The 9,660-nt window shown below is 44.1% G+C and overlaps 1 protein-coding gene across 15 annotated transcripts in view; it reads left to right on the top strand.

The window, feature by feature from the left end:
* The first annotated feature begins 4,900 nt into the window (after positions 1–4,900).
* Positions 4,901–9,660, top strand: part of INPP4A (inositol polyphosphate-4-phosphatase type I A) — a 118,744-nt gene continuing 113,984 nt past the window's right edge. For 5 of the 15 annotated variants that reach the window (XM_070379991.1, XM_070379990.1, XM_070379986.1 and 2 more), the window contains exon 1: positions 4,902–5,165. The gene's annotated coding sequence lies outside the window, so the exon portion shown is untranslated. Of the gene's footprint in view, positions 5,166–9,660 lie in introns of all 15 variants that reach the window. The other 10 variants (XM_070379987.1, XM_070379995.1, XM_070379989.1 and 7 more) reach the window with 6 other exon arrangements.

Raw genomic sequence — 9,660 nt, 5'->3', positions numbered from 1 at the left:
GGGGTTTTCAAAAATATTCTTTGTCAATTTGAGGAAGTTCTCTTTAATTCCTAGTTTGTCGAATTTTGTCAAATCATGCGGCTTTTTTTTTGGTCATTTATTAATATATTTCCTTAATTGATTTTCAGATGTTAAACTTACATTCCTGGGATAAATCCCAGTTGGCCATGGCATATAACCTTTTCCAGGTTACTAGGTTCAGTATGCTAGTATTTTCTTTGGTGGGGGAGGATTGCTTTTTTATATAATAAGGAATATAGATTTGGAGTTTTCATTTATTCTAGTGTCTGTGTCTGGTTATGGTATCTGAGTAATACAGGTCTCGTATAAAGAGTTTGAAAGTGTTTCCTCCTCTTCTAGTTTCTGTGAGAGTTTGCAAAGAGTTTTCTAAATGCTTGTTAAAATTCATTAGTCAAGATATCTGGGCCTGAGGATTTTTTTAATGGAATGCTATAAAGTTACTAATTAAGTTTTTTTCTTATTAAAGTTCTATACAGATTTTCTACTTTTTTTCAGTTAATTTTATTTGTTTCTGTCCAGGGATCTCTTCATTTCATCTAAGTTTTGTAGCTTGTTAAAATTGCTCAGTTTTCCTTTATAATCCTTATTATTGATATAAATGGTCAGTAGTGATGTCTCCTTTCTTACTCCTAATCCTAGCAATTTGAATCTTCTCTTTGTTTCATGGCCAAGCTAGCTAAAGGTCTGTCAAAATTGTTAATATTTTCAAAGAACCAACTTTTAATTTTATCAATCTTTCTTCTTTTTTCTATTCTGCCTTTCATTAATTTCAATTCTAATCATTTTTATTTCCTTTTTTTAAAAATTTTTCTAGCTTCTTAAGGAGAAAGTTCAGGTTACTAATTTTAAGTCTTTTTTTTTAAAATATAGCTGTTTCCAGCCATAAATTTTCCTCTAAGCACTGCTTTAGCTGCATTGCAAAAGTTTTGATACATTGAGTTTCCACTGAAATTTTTCTGAAAATGTTTTCTCACTTCCCTTTTGAGTTCTTTTTGACCCCTTGGTTATTGAATGCTGTGTTTTTTAATTTCCACCTACTTGTAATTTCCATTTGTCGTTGATTTCAATTTTAATATTACGGGTGTCAGAGAACATACTTTGTATGGTATCAATCCTTTTTAATTTATTGAGACTTTTTAATGGCCTGTCAAACAGCCTATCCTGTAGAATCTTTCATACATAATTGAGCAGTATCTCAGATCTCTCCAAAGTTCCCCCAGGTAAGTCTTCCTCATTCTTTCCTTTTAGGTTAATTGGTCAGCCTTTTGCTAGCTCCACCTGGTATCACCACCTTAGGCGGTTGCACTGTTAAATAATTACTACTGATTCCTTTCAGCAAATGCTTTGTGGATAGGGCCATTTGCACCAAATAAACCCTGAGTCAGGTCAAATAAAGACATTATACAGAGCGAAGTAAGTCAGAAAAACAAATATCACATATGAATGCTTATATATGGAATCTAGAAAGAGGGTACTGGTGAATCTATTTACAGGGCAGGAATGGAGACGCAGACACACAGAACAGGCTTGTGCACACAGTGGGGGAGGAGCTGCTGCCGCCGCTAAGTCACTTCAGTCGTGTCCGACTCTGTGCGACCCCATAGACAGCAGCCCACCAGGCTCCCCTGTCCCTGGGATTCTCCAGGCAAGAACACTGGAGTGGGTTGCCATTTCCTTCTCCAGTGCATGAAAGTGGCTCCTCCGTCCATGGGATTTTCCAGGCAAGAGTACTGGAGTGGGGTGCCATTGCCTTCTCCGGGGGGAGGAGAGAGTGGGACAAATTGAGAGAGTAGCAGTACCACATATATATTACCATACGTAAAATAGACAGTCAGTGGGAATCTGCTGTGTGACACAGGGAGCTCACCCCAGTGCTCCGTGACAACCTAGAAGGGTGGGATGGGGTGGGAAGCGGGAGGGAGGTTCAAGGGCGAGGAGACACATGAATACCTATTCATGTCGATGTATGGCAGAAACCAACACAATATAGTAAAGCAATTATCCTCCAATTAAAAAAAAAAAAAAAAAGACAAGCCCTGAGAATGGAGCTTTTCCGGTAAGCTGTCAGGTCAGTCAAATAGTGAGGACTCCCTGGGGACATGGCTTTATGAAGTGCTCCAAATCCTTTTTTGCCCCTCTGGTGGCTGGGAGGCTGCTGGCTTTCACAGCTACCATGACAGCAGGGCTGTTGGGTTTCAAGGTTACGTATATCCTCCAATGAAAACACATATAAACACAAATATATCTTGCTTGAAAGTGAAAGTGTTAGTCACTCAGTCAGTTCTGACTCTTTGTGACCCCATGCATTGTAGCTCATCAGGCTTCTCTGTCCATGGAATTCTCTAGGAAGAATACTGGAGCGGGTTGCCATTCCCTTCTCCAGGGAACTTCTAAACTCAGAGATCAAACTCAGGGATCAAACCAGGTCTGCTGCATTGCAGGCAGATTCTCTACCATCTGAACCACCAGGGAAGCCCTCTTATGCTTAAAGGCCCCCAGAGAAATTCTCATGTAGGTTGGTTCTAGTCCCCCAAATAGCACTTTAGATGATCTAAGTCCACATGTTTATCAGAATCCCTGGTCAGTTTGTTAAAATATAGATTTCTTGGCCCATTTTCAGAGTTTCTGATTCGGTTCTGGTGTGGAACCTGGGAACTTCTGTTTCTAGCAAGTTTAGAGAAGATGTTAATGCTGTTGTTGTTTAGCGACTCAGTCACGTCCGACTCTTTGCAACCCCATGAACTGCACATCAGGCTTCCCTGTCCTTCACCATTGTTCAAACTCATGTCCATTGAGTTGATGAGGCCATACAACCATCTCATCCTCTGTCGACCCCTTCTCCTCCTGCCTTCAATTTCTGCAAGCATATCAAGGCCTTTTCCAATGAGTTGGCTCTTCACTGATATCAGGAGGCCAAACTATTGAACTTCAGCTTCAGCATCAGTCCTTCCAATGAATATTCAGGACTGATTTCCTTTAGGATTGACTGGTTTGATCTCCTTACTGTTCAAGGGATTCTCAAGCGTCTTTTCCAGCACCACAGTTTGAAAGCATCTATTCTTTGGCACTCAGCCTTCTTTATGATCCAACTCTCATATCCATACATGACTACTGGAAAAACCATAGCTGTTGTTAGGGAACCACATGTTGAGAGTTTCTAAAAGATGGCGATGTCTTCCCACAGATACACTTCTAGGATACCTTCTTCTCTTATGTTGTGATGCTTAGGGAATGCATAGTACCGTATTTACTAACAAACTTGGCTCCCTTTTCTCTTGATAATGTTCACTCTACACTGAAACTGTGGTCCCATTCCTTGCCATACTGAAAATGTAATTAATCTTTATAAGATTAAAAAGTGAATTACACAGCAATCAAATGACTAATGTTATTGGAAGCTGGACTATTTTTAGATGTTTGTGAATTTAAATGTTACTTTAAAAATTTTTTTGTTGTTGATTTCTTTTTAAGTCAGTAATTTAAACATTCTCTTGGCTGGATTAAAGTTTTGCTTTGCTTTGCTTAGTCGCTCAGTCCTGTCCATTCTTTGCGACCCCATGGGACTGTGTCCATGGGGATTCTCCAGGCAAGAACACTGGAGTGGGTTACCATGCCCTCCTCCAGGGGATCGTCCCAACCCAGGGATGGAATCCAGGAATCCCGTATTGCAGGCGGATTCTTTACCAGGGAAGCCCTGATTAAAGTTAACAAGGCCATAAAATGTATTGTCTGAACACTTTTGAGAACACTTTTTAGAATGAAAGGTGTAAAGTGAGAATGTCCCAGCTATACCAGGTTTATAATGGTCATCCTAATTTTAGAAGATAAAGTATATAAGTATTTTTGCATTTCCACAAGTTTGATTTCTTTTTTGACTTTAATTTTATGCTAGGGTTAAATTTCTGTTGATATTTCTTTCCATTTATCTGAAGAAATAATAGAAAGCTTTTTTTGAGTAAATTTCTTTTCATAAGAGAAAAAAGTCAGAAAATAAAACTTCAAAAATAGTTTTATATTTACTTATTTTAATTCCAGACTGTTGTCCTCGTTTGGCTTTTGGTGACATAGGGAAGCTCAGATCTAAATGTTAGAGGAGTTTTGTTTAATTTTCATTTCTAACAGGTTAACATCTGCTCTTTTTAAAGTAAATTGTACATTGTTGCTTTTATACATGAGAGATGTGAGCTCCGACTAAGTGTTCTGGTTTATTGAATTAGTTTTCATTAAAGAATTTTTTTTCTGATAAAGACGAAGATAAATGTTCATATTCAGTCCATTGTTTCTCTTCCTCAAAAAAAATATTGTCTTAAAGTCCTATTAAAGAGAAGTTTTTCTTCTAAAACTTCAGACTCTTTTGTATTTCCCTTCTACGGAAAAATAGAACTTTGGGAGAGAGGTGTAAGGAGCTGATATTTCGTGAGTCTATAAATGTATATTTAAACAATACGCCAGGACAGTCTGGAAGAGTGTTAGCAGCTCCTGTCTTCTTTTTGCTTATCTGTATCATCAAAGTATGATTTTAATTTTTGCTTATTTCTAGGTTAAATGTTGTTTCCTAGACGTGGCCGAAGGACCTCGGGGAGCGCTCGCCGAAGGACCCAGGGAAGCGCTCTCCCCAAAGAGCCAGCGCGGCTCCCGGGGTCGCGGCTCTCTCCGGGGCCTTCTTCCTCGGGAATGCGTCAGGACCTCCAATCCTCAGTATACTTGAGGGCGAAAACGCCATCGTCCAATTAAAGGGCAGAAGTTCAAGAACTCCTTGCAGGCGATTTCGTCATAGCGGACAGCGAGTTTTGAAGGAACCTACACGAAACGCCGCGGATGAGGACCCGCCGGGTGAGGGCGGGCCTGCCGGGAGCTGGGGAAGCGCGCATGCGTGGCGAGGGGGCGGGGCCGGCGTGGCCTCCGGAGCAGCGGCGGCGGCAGCGGCGGCGGCGGCGGGCTAGGAGCTGCAGCGCGGGTTGCGGGTTCGCGGCTGGGGTGGGCGCCGCGGGCCGGGACAGAGGGACCGATACCTGGAGCCAGACCGCAGCCCAGGACTTCGTGACCCAGAGGCGGCGCTGCTGCTGCGGGTCGGGCGCGCGCCCCGGCTGCACCGAGGACGGCCGGGAGGCAGGGCGCGGGCGCCGCGGGCCCGGACGCGCCAGGTAGGTGGCCGGGCCGGGAGTATCGCGGCGGCTGCGAGCCGCCGGAGACCGGGATGCTCCCCGGGCGGAGTTGGGGCGCGGCGCACACCTCGACGCCGGGCGCGCCGGACGCGTACGGCGCCCGCGGTTGTCATGGAAATCGTACAGCCTAGCGGTTCCCGGGCGGTGGCGTCTTTGGAGAACAATCCGACCCCAGCGACCCCCAGCCGTACGACACCTCGGGCCGCCAGGGGCTGAGGGGAGCCGGGATGCGGGGACGCGGCGCCCCCGAGGCCAGGCAGGTCGCGGCGCCTGCTTGGTGCATCTCCAGGACTGAATCTTAGTGACTCCAGACGCCGAGGCCTCGCGGTGTTTCGGGTGTAAACAGAACCGGCTTAAAATAAACATGCCTCTCGATGTAGGAAATCTGGTCCCATCCTTCCAAACTCTGACCTTTTCTGCCGGTCCACAGCCCCCAACAACATTTCTGACATCTTTGCTTTTGATATTTTCTTTCTTTATGGCTTTGCTAGTCAATGAATTGAGGCCCGAAAGACCTGCAGGGTTTCTGTGACCGGCTCTTGAAAAGCCAGTCCTGAATGTGTAGGCCATAGGAGATTGAAACACTCAAAACGTCAACGGTAATTTACTCCTTTGTGGGCTAAGGGAGCTGTGATGGGGTCTGATGGGCTCCGCTCTCTCTCCCCTTGTCGCCTGCCCTCTGACATTACATAATCATGTATTCCTCCTGCCCCGAGTTCATCCATAATGACAGGTCATGAAAATAATCCTCTGGGTAAGAAAAAAGTGTAGGCAGTAGTAAAGTCCATCTTGTCTTCTTGCTTTGCCACTGAATAGGTTTTGTGTTGGGAGACTGCTTAAGAGTGGAATTTGGTTCGCCACCTGCCCATTTGGGCATCTAAACCGAGGGAGCAGGGGGTGGGGTGGCAGTTTGAATGTTGCAGTGAGATTCTGCCTGATTCATCTCTGTGCACGGTGGATGGTATGGACTGTGGGCAGTAGGGCTGGCGATGGAACGAGCTGTCTTGTATGCCAGTCCTGCATCTGCCAGTTGCTACCTCTGTTTTCCAATTTTCTCATCTCTGGAAGGTGAGAACAAAACCTACTGTGCTGAGTTTGTTTTGGAATCTAGATGCTGTTGGCATTGGTAAGTGCACATAGGCTAGCTATAGGTTGTCCTAGAACGAAGCCTAATTTTTCTTTGAAGACAGACTTTCTTTATCAGGAATTTTTGCCTTTGGATTTAGGCTAGGACCTTTGTTTGGGAGGGTTCTTTGTGGAAATGCTTATTTCTGGAAGAGTCGATTCACTGGTTTCTTGGAATAAAGTTGAAATGATGGTGCCCGTGTGGGAAGGTCAGTGTAGCTGTGCAGAGGTTTGGTGTCAGGAGGCCGAGGTGCTGCCCCAGGGGTCATCGCATGTGACTGGAGTCCACGAGGCCTTGTTCTCTGTGGTGTCTCATAAACAAGCCAAAGTTACAGTTATAGGGAGAGTTTGCCCTGAAGACAGGGCTTAAAGAAATAAATGCTGGAAAAATTCATAGAAAGGAAGGCTGTATTTCCACTGAGCTCAGTGGTAGAATCATTTGTATTTATTCTGTTAGCTACTTTATTTAGCTTTTTCATTAGGCTTAGGCCATCTCAGAGTGTTAGTTTGCTCCGGTGCAAGTACTCCCTCCTGTCTAGACTCAAGAGTAGACATTATATCCTATCGTTTTTGGAAACTGGATATTTTGTTGTATTGCTGTTAGACTTTAAGCCATTAGTAATTTAAAAAAAATCAATTTAGGGAAAGGATGAAATCAAATAATGTCCATGAGAGGTGGTTGTACGCTGTAAAGCACTCGACAGACCGGTTGTATCTGATAGAACCACTGACCCTTCAGATCCCTTTAGGCAGTTGCCTGCCTGGGAGCATTCTCCTCAGCCAGCAAATCTACAAACGCACCCGAGGAATGGAACTAAAAAGCCCGTGGGACAGACTGACCCTCCCACCCCCAACCCATGGCGTAACATGTCAAGAATTCAGTGAAAGCAGAGGCGGAGACAAGGGACCAAGACTATTTTATCCTGGTTTCTGATGGAAAACTCCTTTAGAGATTATGCGTTCCAGGAAGGGCCCTGTGGCATCATCAGCTGCTCACAGCATCAGGAGCCTTTGGCTTTCACCAGGGAAAAGCAGCACGCGTTTGCAGAGAAGAAGGCTTGATTACGTCTTTGCTACTTCTGTGGAACTTGGTTAAGGAGCTAGTCCTAGTCTTGAGAGATCCTTCAACACAGCTTTTTCCAGTGTCCTGGAGCAGAAGCTTTGTGAGGAGAGCCTTTTCTGGGGAGACCAGTACTAAGACTGGGGCAGGCTGGCTTCATTTTGTCTCTCTGTACTTTTAAGAAAAATACCATCGTGAACTTAATCCCCAGGAATTTACCTGTGTTTCTGTGCATATGCACACGTTGGTCTCTTAAAATCTTTTAATGTATTACTTCAGATTCGCTGAAAACTTGTAAGAATAATCCAGAGTTCCCAAATACCCTTTACCCAGATTCTCCAAATGTTGACATTTGCTTTTTATCCTCTCTCATGTTTGTGTGGGATCACTCCTCTCTCAGGACTTCCCAGGTGGCGCTAGTGGTAAAGAATCTGTCTGTAATGCAGGAGACAGGGGTTCAATCCCTGGGTCAGGAAGATCCCCTGAAGGAGGGCATGGAAACCCACTCCAGTATTCTTGCCTGGAGAATCCCATGGACAATGGAGCTTGGTTGGCTATAGTCCATGGGGTCACAAAAAGCTGGACACTACTGAAGTGACTTAGCACGATGCACACCCTCTTCTGAAACGTTTAATGTTAAGTTGTAGACTTGATACGCTTTTATTTATTGTGTGTTTTATAATAGTAAGGACATTTTCTTACAGAACAACAGTATGAAGATTAAAAATCAGGAAATTAAATGTCGACGCAGCACTAATCATCTACAGATCTTTTTCAAGATCTTGCCAGTAGCCACTTTAGCGCAAAAGGAAATGCAAGATTATGTGTTGTGTTAAACTGTACTGCCTTTTTAGTCTCCTTTAATCCGGAGCAGTTCCTGAGTCTTTCTTTGAATTTCCTGACTTTGACAGTTTTGGAGACAGTTACCTGTGTTTTGGATAATGTCCCTCAGTTTGGGTTTGCATGCGGTTTCCTCCTGCTTAGATTCACTTTATGCACTTTTGGCTGATGCGGCACAGGGGTGATATTGTAGGCATCTTAGCTGGTGGGAGGCAGACGCTCTTGATGAGTCCCATTCTCTAGTCCTAACTTTCATCACCTGATTAAGAGGGTGTCTGCCTGTTTTCCTCACTGAAAGTTACCATTTTCCCTTTGTTGTTAACATGTATATCATAGTAAGATCGCTTGCGACTATGTAAATGTGCTGCTTTAGAATCCATTGATGAGTCTTACCAGATCACTTTTGATAGTTGACAGATGGTGACTTTCTAATTCATTGTTTCTTTCCATGCTTATTAGTGGGAGTTGTACTAAAAGGAAGATCTTTACTTTCTCCCTTATTTACTCTAATTTACGTCTCTGCACTCACAAATACCTGCTTTATGCAACATAGTTACTCTCATTATTCATTTTTTAAAAAATTCTGGCTGTGCTGGCTCTTCCTGGCAGCTGCTGGGCGTTTTCTAGCTGCCTCACGCACAGGTGCTCCTCTGGTTGTGGTGTGTGGGCTCAGTAGTTGTGGCATGCAGGCTTAGATGCCCCCCGGCACGTGGGATCTCAATTCCCTGACCGGGGATTGAACCTGTGTCCCTTGCATTGGAAGGCTTATTCTTAACCACTGGACCACCCAACAAGTCCCCTGTTTATTTTTCTGCTTAAATTGTCCCAGACTTGGCCTGCAGGAGCCCCTTCCAGCTGGCTCCTAGGTCCTTTTGACATGTCCTCCTCGTTCTTTGGGAACTTTTTTACTTTCTGGCCCCAAACTGCCTTGTACTTTCTAGTCCTGAATTCAGCCATTTTCCCTAAGAGTTCAAGTTCCTTTTCGTGGAGAATGGAATTGAAAACCCAGATCTGGGTGCTCCTTGCTGCTTCTAGGCCTCTTCAGTGGACGGATGTTCTCACTGGAAATATAAATGGAGACCCATTATACAAAATTGTCTCTGATTTGCTTTAATGCTGTGTCCTGGAGACCTGTATGTACTGACATGAAAAGTTTGGTCTGTATTCCAGAGTGTGAGTGTACCGTAATTTACCTAACTATCTTTTTTGATCTACATTTAGGTTGTTTCCATTTTTCTGCTCTAAAAATAGTGTGGAATCTGTGAACCACATCATTGTCAACACAGATGTTTCAGTCTTTTAGATTTCCAGAAGTAGATTTTCTGGGTTCAGTTCAGTCACTCAGTTGTGTCCAACTCTCTGTGACCCCATGGACTGCAGCACGCCAGGCTTCCCTGTCCATCACCAACTCCCAGAGCTCGCTCAAACTCATGTCCATTGAGTTGGTGA

This window comes from Bos mutus, chromosome 11, assembly GCF_027580195.1.
Source record: "Bos mutus isolate GX-2022 chromosome 11, NWIPB_WYAK_1.1, whole genome shotgun sequence".
NCBI classification, from domain to species: domain Eukaryota; kingdom Metazoa; phylum Chordata; class Mammalia; order Artiodactyla; family Bovidae; genus Bos; species Bos mutus.
Note: the sequence above shows the minus strand (reverse complement) of the source record. Positions and strands in the feature narration are given on the sequence as shown.